Genomic DNA, 19,869 nt, shown 5'->3' with positions numbered 1-19,869 from the left:
TTTCATGACTATGAAAATTGTACATTCACACTGGAGGCATCAAAACTATGAATTAACACATGTGGAATTATATACTTAACAAAAAAGTGTGAAACAACTGAAAATATGTCTTATATTCTAGGTTCTTCAAAGTAGCCACCTTTTGCTTTGATGACTGCTTTGCACGCTCTCGGCATTCTCTTGATGAGCTTTAAGAGGTAGTCACCGGAAATGGTTTTCACTTCACAGGTGTGCCCTTGATGCCTTCAGTGTGAATATACAATTTTCAAAGTCATGAAAATACAGAAAAATCTTTAAATGAGAAGGTGTGTCCAAACTTTTGGTCTGTACTGTGTATATATATATATATATATATATATATATATATATATATATATATATATATATAAATACAGCAGTTTCGGTGTCTCCTAAGTGATGTATACACAGCAGTCCCAGTGTCTCCTATGTGATATATATATATGCAGCAGTCCGTGTCTCCTATGTGATATATATATACAGCAGTCTCAGTGTCTCCTATGTAATGTATATACAGCAGTCCCAGTGTCTCCTATGTGATATATATATATGCAGCAGTCCGTGTCTCCTATGTGATATATATTTACAGCAGTCTCAGTGTCTCCTATGTGATGTATATACAGCAGTCCCAGTGTCTCCTGTGTGATATATACAGCAAAGTTTCTCCCATTTGATGTTTATATAGCAGTCCCTGTGACTCCTATGTGACGTATATGCAGCAGTCTCTGTGTCTCCTATGTGAAGTATACGCAGCAGTCTCAGTGTATCCTATGTGAGGTATACAGCAGTCTAGGTGTATCATATGTGATATACAGTGCTGGCCAAAAGTATTGGCACCCCTGCAATTCTGTCAGATAATACTCAGTTTCTTCCTGAAAATCATTGCAATCACAAATTCTTTGGTATTATTCTCTTCATTTAATTTGCTTGCAAGGAAAAAACACAAAAGAGAATGAAGCAAAAATCTAATCATTGATCATTTCACACAAAACTCCAAAAAAGGGCCGGACAAAATAATTGGCACCCTCAGCCTAATACTTGGTTGCACAACCTTTAGCCAAAATAACTGCGAACAACCGCTTCCGGTAACCATCAATGAGTTTCTTACAATGCTCTGCTGGAATTGTAGACCATTCTTCTTTGGCAAACTGCTCCAGGTCCCTGATATTTGAAGGGTGCCTTCTCCAAACTGCCATTTTGAGATCTCTCCACAGGTGTTCTATGGGATTCAGGTCTGGACTCATTGCTGGCCACCTTACAAGTCTCCAGTGCTTTCTCTCAAACCATTTTATAGTGCTTTTGGAAGTGTGTTTTGGGTCATTGTCCTGCTGGAAGACCCATGACCTCTGAGGGAGACCCAGCTTTCTTACACTGGGCCCTGCATTATGCTGCAAAATTTGTTGGTAGTCTTCAGACTTCATAACGCCATGCACACGGTCAAGCAGTCCAGTGCCAGAGGCAGCAAAGCAACCCCAAAACATCAGGGAACCTCCACTATGTTTGACTGTAGGGACCATGTTATTTTCTTTGAATGCCTCTTTTTTTTCCCTGTACACTCTATGTTGATGCTTTTTGCCAAAAAGCTCTACTTTTGTCTCATCTGACCAGAGAACATTCTTCCAAAACGTTTTAGGCTTTCTCAGGTAAGTTTTGGCAAACTCCAGCCTGGCTTTTTTATGTCTCGGGGTAAGAAGTGGGGTCTTCCTGGGTATCCTACCATACAGTCCCTTTTCATTCAGATGTCGGCGGATAGTATGGGTTGACACTGTTGTACCCTCGGACTGCAGGGCAGCTTGAACTTGTTTGGATGTTAGTCGAGGTTCTTTATCCACCATCCGCACAATCTTGCGTTGAAATCTCTCGTCAATTTTTCTTTTCCGTCCACATGTAGGGAGGTTAGCCACAGTGCCATGGGCTTTACACTTCTTGATGACACTGCGCACGGAAGACACAGGAACATTCAGGTCTTTGGAGATGGACTTGTAGCCTTGAGATTGCTCATGCTTCCTCACAATTTGGTTTCTCAAGTCCTCAGACAGTTCTTTGGTCTTCTTTCTTTTCTCCATGCTCAATGTGGTATACACAAGGACACAGGACAGAGGCTGAGTCAACTTTAATCCATGTTAACTGGCTGCAAGTGTGATTTAGTTATTGCCAACACCTGTTAGGTGCCACAGGTAAGTTACAGGTGCTGTTAATTACACAAATTAGAGAAGCATCACATGATTTTTCAAAGGGTGCCAATACTTTTGTCCACCCCCTTTTTTAGGTTTGGTGTGGAATTATATCCAATTTGGCTTTAGGACAATTCTTTTTGTGTTTTTTTCATTGAAGACAAATTAAATGAAGAGAATAATACCAAAGAATTTGTGATTGCAATCATTTTCAGGAAGAAACTGAGTATTATCTGACAGAATTGCAGGGGTGCCAATACTTTTGGCCAGCACTGTATATATACAGCAGTCTGTCTCCTATGTGATGTACAATCATGGACAGAAGTGTTGGCACCCTTGAAATTGTTCCAGAAAATGAAGTATTTCTCCCAGAAAATGATTGCAATTACACATTTTGTTATACACATGTTTATTTCCTTTGTGTGTATTGGAACTACACAAAAAAAAATAAAAAAGGCAAATTGGACATCATTTCACACAAAGCCCCGAAAACGGACAGGTCAAAATTGTTGGCACCTTTGCAAAATAGTGGGTAAACGACTTTGTTTCAAGTATGTGTTGCTCGTTCAAACTCACCTGTGGCAAGTAACAGGAGTGGGCAATAAGAAAATCACACCTGAAACCTGATAAAAAAAGGGAGGAGTTGACTCAATCTTTGCATTGTGTGTCTGTGTGTGCCACACTAAGCATGGAGAACAGAAAGAGGAGAAGAGAACTGTGTGAGGAATTGAGAACTAAAATTGTTGAACAATATCAACAATCTCACTGTTACAAGTCCATTTCCAGAGATCTTGATGTTTCTTTGTCCACGGTGCGCAACATATTCAAGAAGTTTACAACCCATGGCAAATCTCCCTAGACGTGGACGGCAGAGAAAAATTTATGAAAAGATGCAACGCAGGATAGTCCGGATGGTGGATAAGCCCCAATCAAGTTCCAAAGAAATTCTAGCTGTCCTTCAGACTCCGGGTGCATCAGTGTCAGCGCAGACTATCCGTCAACATTTGATTGAAATGAAACACTATGGCGGGAGATCCAGGAGGACCCCACTACTGACACAGAGACATAAAAAAGTTAGATTGCAGTTTGCTAAAATGTACATGAGTAAATCAAAATTCTTCTGGGTCTTGTGAACAGATGAGACCAAGATAGAGCTTTTTGGTAAAGCACATCATTCTACTGTTTACTGAAAACGGAATGAGGCCTACAAAGAAAAGAACACAGTACCTACAGTCAAATATGGTGGAGGTTCAAAGATGTTTTTGGGTTGTTTTGCTGCCTCTGGCATTGGATGCCTTGACTGTGTGCAAGGCATCATGAAATCTGAAGATTACCCAAGGATTTTGGGTCGCAATGTAGTGCCCAGTGTTAGAAAGTTGAGTTTGTGTCCTAGGTCATGGGTCTTCCAGCAGGACAATACCCCAAACATACTTCAAGAAGCCCCAGAAATGGATGGAAACAAAGCGCTGGAGAGCTCTGAAGTGGCAGCAATGAGTCCAGATCTAAATCCCATTGATCACCTGTGGAGAGATCTTACAATTGCTGTTGGGAGAAGGCATCTTCAAATATGAGAGACCTGGAGCAGTTTGCAACAGGAAAGTGCTCCAAAATTCCAGCTGAGAGGTGTAAGAAGCTTGTTGATGGTTATAGGAAGCGATTGACTGCAGTTATTTATTCCAAAGGGCGTGCAACCAAATACTAAGTTGAGGGTGCCAACAATTTTGTTCCACAGATTTTTGGGGTTTTGTGTGAAATTATGTCCAATTTGCCTTTTTTTCTCTTTTTTTGTGTTGTTCCAATACACACAAAGGAAATAAACCTATGTATAACAAAACGTTGTAATTGCAGTAATTTTCTGGGATAAATTCTTCATTTTCTGGAACAATTTCAAGGGTGCCAGCACTTTTGACCATGACTATTTATATAACAGTTTCAGTGTCTTTTATGTCACGTATACATCATTATTGGTGTTTCCTATGTGATGTGTATTCAGAAGTATCAATGTCTCATATGTGATTTATATACAGCAGCCTTTGTGTATCTTATGTGTACACAGCAATCTTGGTGTCTCCCATGTAATGTATTTGCAGCAGCATCTGTGTCTCCCACTTGATGTATATACAGCAGCATCTGTGTCTCCCATGTGATGTATATACAGCAGTCTCAGTGTCTCCTATGTGATGTATATACAGCAGTCTGTGTCTCCCATGTGATTTATATACAGCAGTCTCTGTGTATCTTATGTTATGTGTATACAGCAGTCTCTGTGTCTCCCACGTGATGTATATTCAGAAATCTGTCACGTGATGTATATACAGCAGTCTCTCTGTCTCCCACATGATGTATATACACCAGTCTCAGTGTTTCCCACGTGATGTATATACAGCAGTCTCTGTCTCCCACATGATGTATATACAGCAGTCTCAGTGTCTCCCACGTGATGTATATATTCAGCAGTCTCAGTGTCTCCCACGTGATGTATGTCAGGTATTCCACAGAGACACTGGGGAGATCACGCAATATCTCGCCATTGCCGTCACTCTGTCAGGATTTCGTCAGGGATACGCGAGCACACGATCCCGACTACTCACTACATAGGTATCGGCAAGCAACCAGTGAGCGCATGACGTCAAACCTCCGGATTTCAACGCATGAAATATGTGTATACGCCCCCCCCCCCGTACGGGCACAGTCAGCTTCACGATAGCCCAATTATTATTATTCTCTACCACCACTGTCCAGATTTGGAATATAATACAGGCCTGGCCGGACGCCTGCATTCTGGTAGCGTATATGGCTTCAGGGGAGGGAATGATTACAGGACAAAAGAAACAGGACTATTAAATTTGATATTTATTCCAAAAGGGAGGCAGTGTTATGAAAAATATACAAGATTTTACAAAAGGGGAGAATACAATACTTAGGCAGTTACACACAAAATAAGGATTAAAGAAGAAACTTACTCTGTGCAGTTTGCAGGGACGAATCAGCATAGGTGGAGGAGGGGCTCCCCGATTTGAGCGTTATCGAACGCGATCTGTTTGTTATAGTATCTATACCCCTCTGGCAAAGAATATGGATCAATCTTCAGTTGGCTCTTTTGTGCCTAAGGGAAGATCTGCCCACACACCCCCTGTGTTGACATCATGGGGCTGGTATCCAGCCTGCACATTTTATTTAAGATACCTAGTTTTTGGGATAACTTATCGCTGGTTGATCCCAGAAGCCCAAAAGTGATGCCATATTTTCTATTATGATTTTACCTTCATTTAGAGACCACACATGGTGTAGTTGTGATCTGCTATTTTGTTTCTTTCGTGCCACAGCCCACCGGAGGGACTTACGGCTACGAAAAATAAGCATCTTGTTCCTTGGCTGACCCTGCCACTAAAAATATGGGTCCCATCCTTATCAGAATTATGGAATTTCCAATATTCCACATTTCGTATTGGTGCCCAAAAGTCTGGAGACTTTGATTAAATTCTCTTTGAAGTCCTGTGAATGAAACTTCAACAGCTACATGTAAATTGATGCAAGCCGGTGTCTAATCATCCCCGGTCTCTGCTAGGGGAGAAAGGCCCTCGCATTTTAATTAGGTTCTAGCACCTTTTGCAGCATTTGTGTCCAAGTCCTTTCTGCTGTAGGTGATAATTTGCAGAGAGACAGATGCTGGACTGTCAGCTCTCCTCTTGTGACAAATGATGAATAAGGGAGGGGTGAGAGGCAAGAGGGGTTTGGGAAAAATTGTTAATATCATCTTAATATCTCCCTGACAATGTATATATAGCAGTCTGTGTCTCCCACGTGATGTATATACAGCAGTCTCAGTGTCTCTCACGTGTATATACAGCAGTCTCAGTGTCTCCTTCATGATGTATATACAGCAGTCTCAGTGTCTCCTACGTGATGTATATACTGCAGACCTTCCACTGCTTGAGTTCTACGAATGTAATGGGAGCAGTGATGAATTTCCCACTGTTGGGAGACCTGCAGTATAATTAATATACATTACATCTGTGTTTGGAACAACTTATTGCGGTGTGACGTTCATTACAAAACTTATCGCAAAAAGTCACCTGCACACCAGACTGACATAAACCTGGAAAAGCAGTTATGAGTAGCAATATCAATACAACCTAACATCATAGTCGCACCAAAGAGAAGAAGCTCCAACATGATGTTAGGGGGAAGGTAATTAAATGTTTGACCAAATATAGCAGAATCAGGAGCGTACATAGGAATCATGGGGCCCCATAGCAGAAGTTCTAATTGGGCCCCCCACCCCACCAAAAAAATGTAAATAATTGTCGGGGTCACAGAAGAGCAGATCTAACAACTTTCCAGCCTTTACATAGTAATTTTCCTCCTGCTGACGTCCTAGATCCCTCTTTCATTGCCCATAAAGTATGATGCCAACAAAAGTGTCCCCCAAACACAGTATGATACCCCCATGGTGAATTCCTCCACATGCGTAGTATAATGACCCTACTGTACCCCACCTCAACTCCCAGGGTAAAGTATGCTGACCCCAACACAGTATGATCCCCCAACTGTGAGACCTAGAGCTAGAGAGGATGGTAGGTAATAAGGGAGGGTGTTATACATAATAAAAGATAAAACTATATAACTAAGGATGGCGCTATACATAATAAGTGAGTGCACTATATACTAAAGGAGTATGCTATACATAATAAGGTTACATTCCTGTATCCGTGTGCAGTGTCAGTGTGCTGCCCTGTTTTACAGACGCATTGAGCATGTCCTATTCTAATCCTCAGAATCTGATCAGAACAGGACATTCTCTGACCCTCTTAGATCTCATTCTCAGATCCGTGATTTTCATGGATGTGTGAATGGATCTATAAAACTCTACGAGTCCGTGGACCATCCGATAAAAAAAATCTGGCAGCGCACGGACATTTCACACAAATGTGAGAATGCAGCCTAAGGGATTTTACAGATAACATTATCACTCCAAGTCACACAATGCAGATATAGAATAATATTTACATCCAGGCACTTACCGCTGACGTCTCATCTGATCAGAGTCGGTTTCTGCTGCTTCTTCTCCGTCTGGTCAGACCTTCATGTCCACATCTCCCAGCCACGACTCGTCTTGTCACGATGATCTCCAGCCTAGAAAATAACAAGGTCACATATACTGTGAATATACATGTGTCTCCCCCGCACTGCGCCCCTGAATACAGATATGTACCCCCCCATTAATATCCTATTAGCCACTTAGTAATCAAAATATAAAGTGATAAGCAGCACTGTGCCCCCCATTAACTATAATCGCCACCAGCCAATAATATAAATTATTCAGTCTCTGTGACTCTCCCCAATTAACTGTAAGGCTATGTGCACATGGAAAATATACAAGCACCCCTATCATTGCTCTGTTCCAGCACCTCCATCATTACTCTCTCCCAGCACCCTCATCTTTGCTCTGTCCCAGCACCCCCATCATTGATCTCTCCCAGCACCCCCATCATTGATCTCTCCCAGCACCCCCATTCTTGTGCTCTCCCAGCACCTCCATCATTGATCTCTCCCAGTACCCCCATCTTTGCTGTCCCAGCACCCCCATCATTGCTCTCTCCCAGCACCTCCCGTCATTGCTTTCTCCCAGTACCCTCATCATTGCTCTCTCCCAGCACCTCCATCATTGCACTCTCCCAGCACCCCTGTCATTGCTCTCTCCCAGCCCCCATCATTGCTCTGTCCCAGCACCCCCATCATTGCTCTCTCCCAGCACCCCCATCATTGCTCTGTCCCAGCACCCGTCATTGCTCTCTCCCAGCATCCCCAACATTGCCCTCTCCCTGCAACCCCATCATTGCTCTCTCCCAGCAACCTCCGTCATTGCTCTCACAGCACCCCCATCATTGCTCTCTCCCAGCACCCCCATTCTTGCTCTCTCCCAGCACCTCCATCATTGATCTCTCCCAGCACCTCCATCATTGATCTCTCCCAGTACCCCATCTTTGCTCTGTCCCAGCACCTCCCGTCATTACTCTCTCCCAGCACCCCCATCATTGTTCTCTCCCAGCACCTCCTGTCATTGCTCTCTCCCAGCACCCCCATCATTGCTCTATCCCAGCAACCCCATCATTGCTCTCTCCCAGCACCCCCATCATTGCTCTCTCCCAGCACCTCCATCATTGCTCTCTCCCAGCACCCCCGTCATTGCTCTGTCCCAGCACCCGTCATTAAACTCTCCCAGCATCCCCATCATTGCTCTCTCCCTGCAACCCCGTTATTGCTCTCTCCCTGCACCCCTGTTATTGCTCTCTCCGAACAACCCCCGTCATTGCTCTCCCAGCACCCCCATCATTTCTCTCTCCCAGCAATCCGTCATTGCTCTCCCCATCCCCACCATCCCTATCATTGTTCTCCCCATCCTGACCATTCCCATCATTGCTCTCCCCAGCCCCATCCTTCTCTCCCCAGGTCCATCGTTGCTCTCCCCAGCCCCATCAGTCCCATTATTGCTTTCCCCAGCCCCTTCACTGCTCTCCCCAGCCGTATTATTGCTCTCCCCAGCCCCAATCATTGCTCTCCCCAGCCCCATCAGCCCTATTATTGCTTTCCCCAGCCCTATTATTGCTCTCCCCAGCCCCATCATTGCTCTCCCTAGCCCCATCACTCCCATTATTGCTTTCCCCAGCCCCACCATTGCTCTCCCCAGTTCCAGCATTGCTCTCCCCAGCCCCATTATTGCTCTCTCCAGCCCCATCATTGCTCTCCCCAGCCCCATTATTGCTCTCCCCAGCCCCACCATTGCTCTCCCCAGCCTCATCAGCCCCATTATTGCTCTCCCCAGCCCCATTATTGCTCTCCCCAGCCCCATCATTTCTCTCCCCAGCCCCACCATCCCCAACATTGCTCTCCCCCACCACCCCAGCGTTTCAGTAAAAAAAACAAAAAACACTTACCTCTGTGCCCGTTCACCCGCAGCATCCTTGTTGTCAGCAACTTCCTCCCTCACACAGGCCCGCGATGCATGATGACATCATCAAGCAGTGCGTGCCTGTGTGAGGGAGGAAGCAGAGGACTTATCTCTGCAGCTCCGCTGCCATTCTGTCCTGTCAGCAGCGGAGCTGCAGGGATCGCTCCCTGCCCTCCGCGAGCAGGGAGAAGCTGCACCGGCGGGCCCCCTGGCGCAGCTGCACCAGCAGCGGTATGTCCGACCCTGGACTGCTATGGGGCCCCCCCGGCTCACGGGCCCCATAGCAGTCTCGTGGCTTGCCGCCATTGGCGGCACGCCACTGAGCAGGATATATTTCAAGTTGATAATTTTGTACAGTCCCCGAATGATGGTATAAATATCTAAATATCTTTCTGACATCTACCTATTATATCTATCTAATTATCTGTCATGGATATACAGCCGGGGAGGTCACGCAGATCCCACCACTGTTACCACTTTGTCATAGATGACACCAGAGATCACCCAGCTGTCACCAGTTTATCAGGGGAACGCAACTTTGCTGCCTCCAATCGTCAGGACAATTACACAATTGGCTGACGAGTGATGGACGAGGCCGCAGCTGCTTCCACTACTAGACTGGTTATTAGGGAACTCACAGTGAGCGTATGGTATATACACCTGATTCCAACACATGGAATATATATAAATACCCTAGTATGGTCACTACCAACTCCACAATAATAAATAGAACCACTACTAGCTGCCACCACCAATCGTTTATACAGGCCGATTGGACAGATTATACACCTGTTACAAGTAGCGTATGGCTTCAGGGGTGCAGTTTACAGAGCTGAGGAACAGAACTATTAAATGTTATATATTTAATCCACAAAGGTAGGTAGTGTTTGTATATTTTTTTCTAAAGAGGATACAAAATGGGAACAAACAATATGATATATACAATTACATAAAATAAAAAGGAATAACGAAAGTGAATTACTAAACCTGATGTCACAGAAATGGCTTAGAGCTTAGCGGAAAGAAGCACTCCGATTGGGAAAATGGTATGAACCCACACTGAACTATGTCTTCCAAGGACTGACCAATGACCCAGACTCAAATACTGTCTTTTATTAGCTCAAGGTTATGCCCACACACCTCCCCTTGATGACCTCATGTGGGGGCTGATTGTAGGATGTGCTAAGTCTGTTAGAATTTTAAGAGATTCCCAACATACAGGATATCTTCGCCCCTGGAGGTCCCAGGCGTGAGATATTGACGTCATATTTCTTATTATGATTTTACCATTATATTGAGATCAAATATGACCTGGTTTGCATCATCTATCAGACTGTTATTAAGTTGGAGGAATTCCAGTGGCCCCACGGCGATGTGAGTGAATGCGTCAAGTCTGTCCCTTCACTAGGACACCAAAAATCTATATCACATAAATATTGGGTGAATACACAACCCAAATATTCATATCTGACCACTGGCACCTGCCAGGCTGAAGGAGTTCCTTTAATCAAAGGAAGTTTATGCCTGGGAAGGCAGTTCTACTCTGCATAAACAAATCTCAGAATGGTTGTCCCTTTCCCAACAAATTTTCCTGCTGTAATTAGCTAGCCACTGCAGGCGTCCTCTGCTTCAAAGGTTGTTTTAATTAATTTCTCTCTCCCTTCTCCAAATGTTCTATGTGAGACCTACTTCAAAAGGAGTTTGAATTGTCAGCTCCTTCTCCCTTCTGGAGAGGGTCTTATGGATTTTAATTTTCCTCTATGAGATTATGTATCTATCTTATCTATCTAAATATTTATCATCTTTTATCCCTCTCTCATTATCTATCTCTGTCCTCTTTCTCCTCGATCTCTCACTTTCTGTCTCTCTTTTCTCTTATCTACCTCTCCGTTTCTCCTCCCTTTGTCTTTCCTCCTCCCTTCTCTCCCTCTCCTCTGTATCCTCCTCCCTTTTTCCTTTCTCTCTCCCTCTCCTCTGTCTCTCCTCCTCCCTTTCTCTCTCTCCTCCTCCCTTTTCCCTCTCCTCTCTGTCTCTCTCCTCCTCCATTTCCCCTCTCCTCTCTGTCTCTCTCCTCCTCCCTTTCCCTCTCCTCTGTCTCTCTCCTCCTCCCTTTTCCCTCTCCTCTGTCTCTCTCCTCCTCCCTTTTCCCTCTCCTCTCTGTCTCTCTCCTCCTCCCTTTTCCCTCTCCTCTCTGTCTCTCTCCTCCTCCCTTTTCCCTCTCCTCTGTCTCTCTCCTCCTCCCTTTTCCCTCTCCTGTCTCTCTCCTCCTCCCTTTTCCCTCTCCTCTGTCTCTCTCCTCCTCCCTTTTCCCTCTCCTCTCTGTCTCTCTCCTCCTCCCTTTTCCCTCTCCTCTCTGTCTCTCTCCTCCTCCCTTTTCCCTCTCCTCCTCCCTTTTCCCTCTCCTCTCTGTCTCTCTCCACCTCCCTTTTCCCTCTCCCTCCTCCCTTTCTCTCTCCTCCTCCCTTTCTCTCCTCTTCCATATCTCTCTCCTCCTCCTTTTCTCTCTCTCCTCCTCCCTCTCTCTCCTCCTCCCTCTCTCTCTCTCCTCCTCCCTTTTCCCCTCCTCCCTTTCTCTCTCTTTTCTCCATTTTCCTCTCTCCTCCTCCCTTTCTCTCTTCTCTCCCTTTTCCCCTCTCTCTCCTCCTCCCTTTCTCTCCCTCCTCCTCCCTTTTCCCCTCTCTCCTCCTCCCTTTCTCTCTTCTCTCCTCCTCCCTTTCTCTCCCTTTTCCCCTCTCTCCTCCTCCCTTTCTCTCTTCTATCCTCCTCCCTTTCTCTCCCTTTTCCCCTCTCTCCTCCTCCCTTTCTCTCTTCTATCCTCCTCCCTTTCTCTCCCTTTTCCCCTCTCTCCTCCTCCCTTTCTCTCTTCTCTCCTCCTCCCTTTCTCTCCCTTTTCCCCTCTCTCCTCCTCCCTTTCTCTCTTCTCTCCTCCTCCCTTTCTCCTCTCTCTCCTCCTCCCTTTCTCTCTCTCTGCTCTCCCTTTTCCCCTCTCCTCCTCCCTTTCTCTCTCTGCTCTCCCTTTTCCCCTATCCTCCTCCCTTTCTCTCTCTGCTCTCCCTTTTCCCCTCTCCTCCTCCCTTTCTCTCTCTGCTCTCCCTTTTCCCCTCTCCTTTTCCCTTTCTCTCTCCCCTCCCTTTCTCCCCCTCCTCTCTGTCTCTCTCCTCCCTTTCTCTCTCCTCACCTCCTCCCTCTCTGTCTCTCTCCTCTTTCTCCCTCCTCCCTTTCTCTTCTCTCTCCTCCTCCCTTTCTCCCCCTCCTCTCTGTCTCTCTCCTCCCTTTCTCCCTCTCCTCCCTTTCTCTCTCCTCACCTCCTCCCTCTCTGTCTCTCTCCTCTTTCTCCCTCCTCCCTTTCTCTTCTCTCTCCTCCTCCCTTTCTCTCTCTCCTCTGTCTCTCTCTCTCTCTCCTCTGTCTCTTTCTCTCTCTCCTGTCTCTCTAATCTGTCTTTCTCTCTCCTCCTCCCTTTCTCTCTCTCCTCTGTGTCCCTTCTCCCTTTCTCTCTCTTCTCTCTCCTCACCTCCTCCCTCTTTTCTCTCTCTCTCTCCCTCTCCTCTGTCTCCCTCCTCCCTTTCTCTTCTCTCTCCTCCGTCTCTCTCTCTCCTGACTCTCTAATCCAGGGTTCCCCAACTCCAGTCCTCAAGGCCCACCAACAGGTCATGTTTTCAGGATTTCCTTAGTATTACACAGGTGATAATTGCATCACCTGCACAGGCAATAATTCCATCACCTGTGCAATACTAAGGAAATCCTGAAAACATGACCTGTTGGTGGGCCTTGAGGACTGGAGTTGGGGAACCCTGCTATCTGTCTTTCTCTCTCCTCCTCCTTTTCTCTCTCTCCTCTGTGTCCCTCCTCCCTTTCTCTTCTCTTTCTCTTCTCTCTCCTCACCTCCTCCCTCTTTTCTCTCTCTCTCCTCTCTGTCTCTCTCCTCTTTGTCTCTGTCTCCCTCTCCTTTCTCCCTCTCCTCTGTCTCTCTCCTCCTGATAATTTGCTGCACTTAAAGGACCTGCCAGTGCTGCCCACGTGATGAGCCACTGGTACAGACAAGCTTTGTCTCTGCAGGCTCCGCCCCTGCGCGATCACGTGATGGTGACGTCACGCCAGGTCCTTCACCCCCTGCCTCTCAGCCTCCTGGGATGCTCCCGGTCGGTCAGTGTTGTAGTAATTCTCAAGTGATGTGTAGATTTCTCCCCGCGGCTCCAGCTCACTGTACAGACGAGCAGGTGAGGCCTCTGGCTGCACACAGGCGGCAGGCTGCGGCTCTGTTTGTGTAGAATATATGAGGGCTGCTGAAGGGCAGGAATCTCTGCTGTGACTATAAGGAGTAATGGGAGGGGATTCCTGCTGCTATTATAGGAGGGCACTGATGTGACTACAGGGAGTAGTGGGGGATTCCTGCTGCTATTATAGGAGGGCACTGATGTGACTACAGGGGGTAGTGGGGGATTCCTGCTGCTATTATAGGAGGGCACTGATGTGACTATAGGGGGTAGTGGTGGATTCCTGCTGCTATTGTAGGAGGGCACTGATGTGACTACAGGGGGTAATGGGAGGGGATTCCTACTGCTATTATAGGAGGGCACTGATGTGACTACAGGGGGTAATGGGAGGGGATTCCTACTGCTATTATAGGAGGGCACTGATGTGACTATAGGGGGTAGTGGTGGATTCCTGCTGCTATTATAGGAGGGCACTGATGTGACTACAGGGGGTAATGGGAGGGGATTCCTACTGCTATTATAGGAGGGCACTGATGTGACTACAGGGGGTAATGGGAGGGGATTCCTACTGCTATTATAGGAGGGCACTGATGTGACTACAGGGGGTAATGGGAGGGGATTCCTACTGCTATTATAGGAGGGCACTGATGTGACTACAGGGGGTAATGGGAGGGGATTCCTACTGCTATTATAGGAGGGCACTGATGTGACTACAGGGGGTAATGGGAGGGGATTCCTACTGCTATTATAGGTGGGCACTGATGTGACTACAGGGGGTAATGGGAGGGGATTCCTACTGCTATTATAGGAGGGCACTGATGTGACTACAGGGGGTAATGGGAGGGGATTCCTACTGCTATTATAGGAGGGCACTGATGTGACTACAAGGGGTAATGGGAGGGGATTCCTACTGCTATTATAGGAGGGCACTGATGTGAATACAGGGGGCAGTGGGGGATTCCTGCTGCTATTATAGGAGGGCACTGATGTGACTACAGGGAGTAGTGGGGGATTCCTGCTGCTATTATAGGAGGGCACTGATGTGACTATAGGGGTAGTGGGGGATTCCTGCTGCTATTATAGGAGGGCACTGATGTGACTACAGGGGGTAGTGGAGGATTCCTGCTGCTATTATAGGAGGGCACTGATGTGACTACAGGGAGTAGTGGGGGATTCCTGCTGCTATTATAGGAGGGCACTGATGTGACTACAGGGGTAGTGGGGAATTCCTGCTGCTATTATAGGAGGGCACTGATGTGACTACAGGGGTAGTGGGGGATTCCTGCTGCTATTATAGGAGGGCACTGATGTGACTACAGGGGGTAGTGGGGGATTCCTGCTGCTATTATAGGAGGGCACTGATGTGACTACAGGGAGTAGTGGGGGATTCCTGCTGCTATTATAGGAGGGCGCTGATGTGACTACAGGGGTAGTGGGGGATTCCTGCTGCTATTATAGGAGGGCACTGATGTGACTACAGGGGTAGTGGGGGATTCCTGCTGCTATTATAGGAGGGCAGTGATGTGACTACAGGGGGTAGTGGAGGATTCCTGCTGCTATTATAGGAGGCCACTGATGTGACTACAGGGAGTAGTGGGGGATTCCTGCTGCTATTATAGGAGGGCACTGATGTGACTACAGGGGGTAGTGGGGGATTCCTGCTGCTATTATAGGATGGCAGTGATGTGACTACAAGGGGTAGGGGGAACACCTGCTGCTAATATATGAGGGCACTGATGTGACTACATGGGGTGGGGGGGAATTCCAGCTGCTAAAATAGGAGGGCACTGATGTGACTACATGGGGTGGGGGGGGATTCCTGCTGCTATAATAGGAGGGCACTAATGTGACTACAGTGGGTATTGGGGGATTCCTGCTGCTAATATACGAGGGCACAGATGTGACTTCATGGGGTGGGGGGGGATTCCTGCTGCTATAATAGGAGGGCACTGATGTGACTACAGGGGGTATTGGGGGATTCCAGCTCTTGTTATTGAAGGTTATTTCTGGGATTATTGCCGTCGTGCTAGTGAGCTCTTGTAGTTATTTTAGGTGGGCACTAATGGGGGTAGTGGAAGGGAGTGCCTGCTGGATTTATTGGGGTAGTGAGAGGGGACTGGCCGGCCATTACCTCTTTTAAGTTGACCTGTTTAACCCTTTGAGGACCGTAAGTTGATTCTGTCAAATTTGGTTTTAGTTTAAAATTATGGGACCGATCTGTCCCTTGTTCCTCAAAGGGTTAAGATGTTGGCGCAGGACGTCTGACGTGATTGAAGCGAGCTTTCATCACAAATAAGATCATGAAATTTACCCCTTAGAGGGTTTGTTCACAAAGGACAGAAAATCCACAGCTTATTTCAGTACTGGCAAAGTGTTTAAAATTTCATCCACAACATTGTAAAAAAAAAAAATAGAAGAGAAGGTGAGCTGTGACATCAACTATTGGGGATCCTGTGTTATCTACTGTATATAAAGGTGTAATCAGTCATTATACAGGAGGAGGTGAGCTGTGACATCAACTATTGTGGATCCTGTGTTATCTACTGTATATAAAGGTGTAATCAGTCATTGTACAGGAGGAGGAGGAGGTGAGCTGTGACATCAACTATTGTGGATCCTGTGTTATCTACTGTGTATAAAGGTGTAATCAGTCATTGTACATGAGGAGGAGGTGAGCTGTGACATCAATTATTGTGGATCCTGTGTTATCTACTGTATATAAAGGTGTAATCAGTCATCGTACAGGAGGAGGAGGTGAGCTGTGACATCACCTATTGTGATTGATGCATCCTGTGTTAACACCTCTATATACAGTAGATAACACAGGATGCATCAATCACAATAGGTGATGTCACAGCTCACCTCCTCCTCCTGTACGATGACTGATTACACCTTTATATACAGTAGATAACACAGGATCCACAATAATTGATGTCACAGCTCACCTCCTCCTCCTGTACAATGACTGATTACACCTTTATATACAGTAGATATCAGTCATTGTGCAGGAGAGGGAGGAGGTAAGCTGTGACATCACCTATTGTGATTGGTGGATCCTGTGTTATCTACTGTATATAGAGGTGTTATCAGTCATTGTACAGGAGGAGGAGGTGAGCTGTGATATCGCCTATTGTGAGGCTATGTGCCCACGATGCGGAAATGAAGCAGAAAATTTCTGCAGCATTTCTGCATCTCCCTGGCAGAAAAAACGCATGCGGATTGATTGTACATGCGTTTTCCCTTCCCCTATGACAGCACACCTGAGAGAGGATCCGCCCTTCAAGGACAGGAAACCATCTGAAATAAAAGGGCGGCACCTCTCCCTCGCTTCAGTTGGTTTCCTGTCCTTGATAGGAAGCCTCATGGAATATCAGGCGGCTGCCATAGGAAGAACACTTACCCAGGCCTGTCCCGGCGCTGGAAGAGCGGGCTGTGGTCCGTGGCGCTGGCCTTCAGGTGCTGGAAGAGCCGTCCGAAGGGTCCCCGGGGACCTGTCGCACGTGCTGGCGCAGGCGGTGTTGAGGTCCTGGACTTCCGGACACCGCCACGCCGCCTTCCCCAAGCCGCCCATGTGACCGGTCACGTGCCTCTGACGTCGCGGTGCGGGGCATGCTGGGTAGGGGCGTGCCCTGATGACGTTGGGGGCGGCGCTGTAAAAAAGATGGCAGCGCCCTGCATAATGCCGGCCGGCATCACGAAAGCGCAGGCGATGGTTGTAGGAGGTGGATGGCGGTTAGGGGGAGGGGTTTGGATACCGGATGGAGACCGCAGGGACCAGCAGGTGGTGACCTCATCCAGTCTCCCATAAAAGGGAGCACCTGAGGTCAGGAGGTTGCTCATCAACATGTCGGACATGGAGCAACAGCAGCTGTCGCCACAGCCACAGTCGCCATCGCCTGCATCGCCATCTTCATCTGCTCGCTGGTCCAGAGGGTCCAGTAGGAGGAACAGTGGTGGTCCGAGTCAGAGGGGTAAAGCATCTCAGGACTCCTCGGTCTCCAGGAAGGATGCGTCGCGTATCCTGAAAAAAACCTCCAATTCCGGTATCTGCAATGGCGGGGTGAGTGATCTTCGTGAATGTCACTATATATATTGCGAACGGGCCCTACTGTGTGTTTAAATCACCAGGAGGAACCCAGGAAGGCAACCGCCAAGAAGCGGAACAGAGAATGCGCTATTTGCAAGTGCCCTCTAGCGATAGACTGGCAGAAGGAGCTCTGCTCGGACTGCATTCAAAAAACCATATGTGAGGGAACCCTGAATTTTGCAGCTAGCCTCAGATCGGTCATCAGATCGGAGGTAGAGGGCTCCCTTAAAGCACTCCTGAAGAAAAGGAAAAAAATAATTTCTGATCTTTCCCCTGACTCTGGTTCCTCCGTGTTGTCGAAGGGACAGGGCCATAGTGGGTCCTCATCCTCCTCCTCCTCCTCTTCAGACAGCGATAGGGAGGGGAGACCGTGTTTTCCAGTAGAAGACACAGACAAATTGGTGAAGGCCGTCAGGACCACTATGGGGTTGAAAGAAGATAAGCCCATTAAGTCCCTAGAGGATATCATGTTTGCGGGGTTGGAGGAAAAGAAAAAACGTACCTTCCCAGTGAATGCCAGAGTCCAGGCTCTCATTAATAGAGAATGGAAGAAGCCTGAGAAAGTGGGGGCCTTGCCTTCATCTTCAAAGAGAAGGTATCCCTTTGATCTAAAAAACTCGGAGGTCTGGGACAAGGTGCCGAGAATCGACGCGGCAGTCTCTAGGTCTTCAAAAAGATCGGCACTTCCTCTTGAGGATTCGGGGGTGCTTAGAGACCCCTTAGGCAAGAAGGCGGATTCCTTTTTAAAACATGCCTGGGAATCCGCAGCAGGGGATCTTAAGCCGGCCATTGCTGGAACATGTACAGCTCGTTCCCTTATGGTATGGTTACGGCAGCTGGAAGATCAGCTAAAAAATAAAAAGACCTCAAGGGAGAAGATATTAAACAGTCTCCCCCTGCTACATGGTGCAGCTGCCTTCCTAGCAGATACCTCCGCTGACTCAGTGAAACTGGCAGCTAGGTTGGCTGGGTTATCGAACGCGGCTAGACGAGCTCTGTGGCTTAAAAGATGCCCTGGGGAATTGCAATCAAAAGCTAGACTGTGCTCTATCCCCTGTGATGGCCAATTTCTTTTTGGAAAAAAATTGGACGAGGTCCTTGAAAGAGCAAGTGACAGAAAGGGTAGATTCCCTGGGGTTTCGGCGGATGCCAGGAAAACCTATTTTCGGAGGGGAAAATTTAGCAGAGGTCGCCCCCCGGGAGAAAAAAGGAAATGGGACTTTAAGAACAGAAAAGAGTCTGGTTACATGTTCAGCGGTTCCTCCGCTGCCCCCAAGAAACCTCCACAATGACGCCAGGCCACAGGTGGGGGGGAAGACTGTCCTTTTTTGTTCGTGCCTGGGAAAAAATTTCCTCCAGTCCCTGGGTCCTCGACATAGTGAGGGAAGGACTAAGGATTCAATTCCTTCAACGGCCAGGCGGTTCGTTTTTGATAACTCCGGTGAGAAAATCCCCAGAAGAACAGCGGGCCCTGGAGTCGGAGATTTTGAGCCTAGTGGACAAGCAGGTACTATGCGAGGTGCCGGACAGTCATAAAGGAAGGGGATTTTATTCCCCTCTCTTTTTGATAAGAAAACCGGACGGGTCGTTCAGGACTATTATAAATTTAAAGGGCCTCAACCGGTTTGTCAGCAACAGTACGTTCAAAATGGAGTCAATAAACTGTACAATAAAGCTTCTTTCCCACAATTGTTTCATGGCAGTGATAGATCTCAAAGACGCATACTATCACGTCCCGATTTTCCCAGGTCATCAACAGTATCTGAGAGTTGCTCTTTACATTCAGGGGAGCCTCAGACACTTCCAGTTCCAAGCTCTTCCCTTCGGGTTGTCAATTGCTCCAAGGGTATTTACCAAGCTGATAGCAGAGGTAACAGCCTTTCTCCGCATCCAGAATACAATCATAATACCCTACCTGGATGACTTCCTTATAGTGGGGGATTCAGAGGAACACTGCGTTTCTCATCTGAATCAGGACATAGCGGTCTTGCAGAGCTTGGGCTGGATGATCAATGGCAAGAAATCAAGACTAGAACCCGCAAGGATTCAGGCCTTTTTGGGGTTTACACTAAATTCAGAGTGTCAGACTTGTCTTCTACCCGACAGCAAGATAGACAAAGTCACGAATGTGGTGTTGGCAGCCATACACACTCCAGTTATGTCCCTAAGGGAGGCTATGTCCCTGTTGGGAACCCTAACGTCTTGCATTCCGGCGGTCAAGTGGGCCCAATTTCACAGAAGAAACCTTCAGTGGGAAATCTTGTCAGCACAAAAGTTGTTAAGAGGGCATTTAAACGGAAAGGTTCATCTCTCCTTGCAATCCAGGAACGCCCTCTTGTGGTGGACAAGCAGGTCAAATTTGTCTCTGGGGGGTCCAGTGGGATACGCCGGTACAAGATATCATCACGACCGATGCAAGCAAC

At 47.2% G+C, this 19,869-nt stretch overlaps 1 pseudogene; it reads left to right on the top strand.

Moving 5' to 3' along the window:
* LOC141155597 (uncharacterized) overlaps nt 1-19,869 on the top strand; it is a 67,106-nt pseudogene that overhangs the window by 32,653 nt on the left and 14,584 nt on the right.

This window comes from Phyllobates terribilis, unplaced genomic scaffold (assembly GCF_046119375.1).
Source record: "Phyllobates terribilis strain yellow unplaced genomic scaffold, ASM4611937v1 Scaffold_7__3_contigs__length_470593459, whole genome shotgun sequence".
In the NCBI taxonomy this organism is placed as follows: domain Eukaryota; kingdom Metazoa; phylum Chordata; class Amphibia; order Anura; family Dendrobatidae; genus Phyllobates; species Phyllobates terribilis.
Note: the sequence above shows the minus strand (reverse complement) of the source record. Positions and strands in the feature narration are given on the sequence as shown.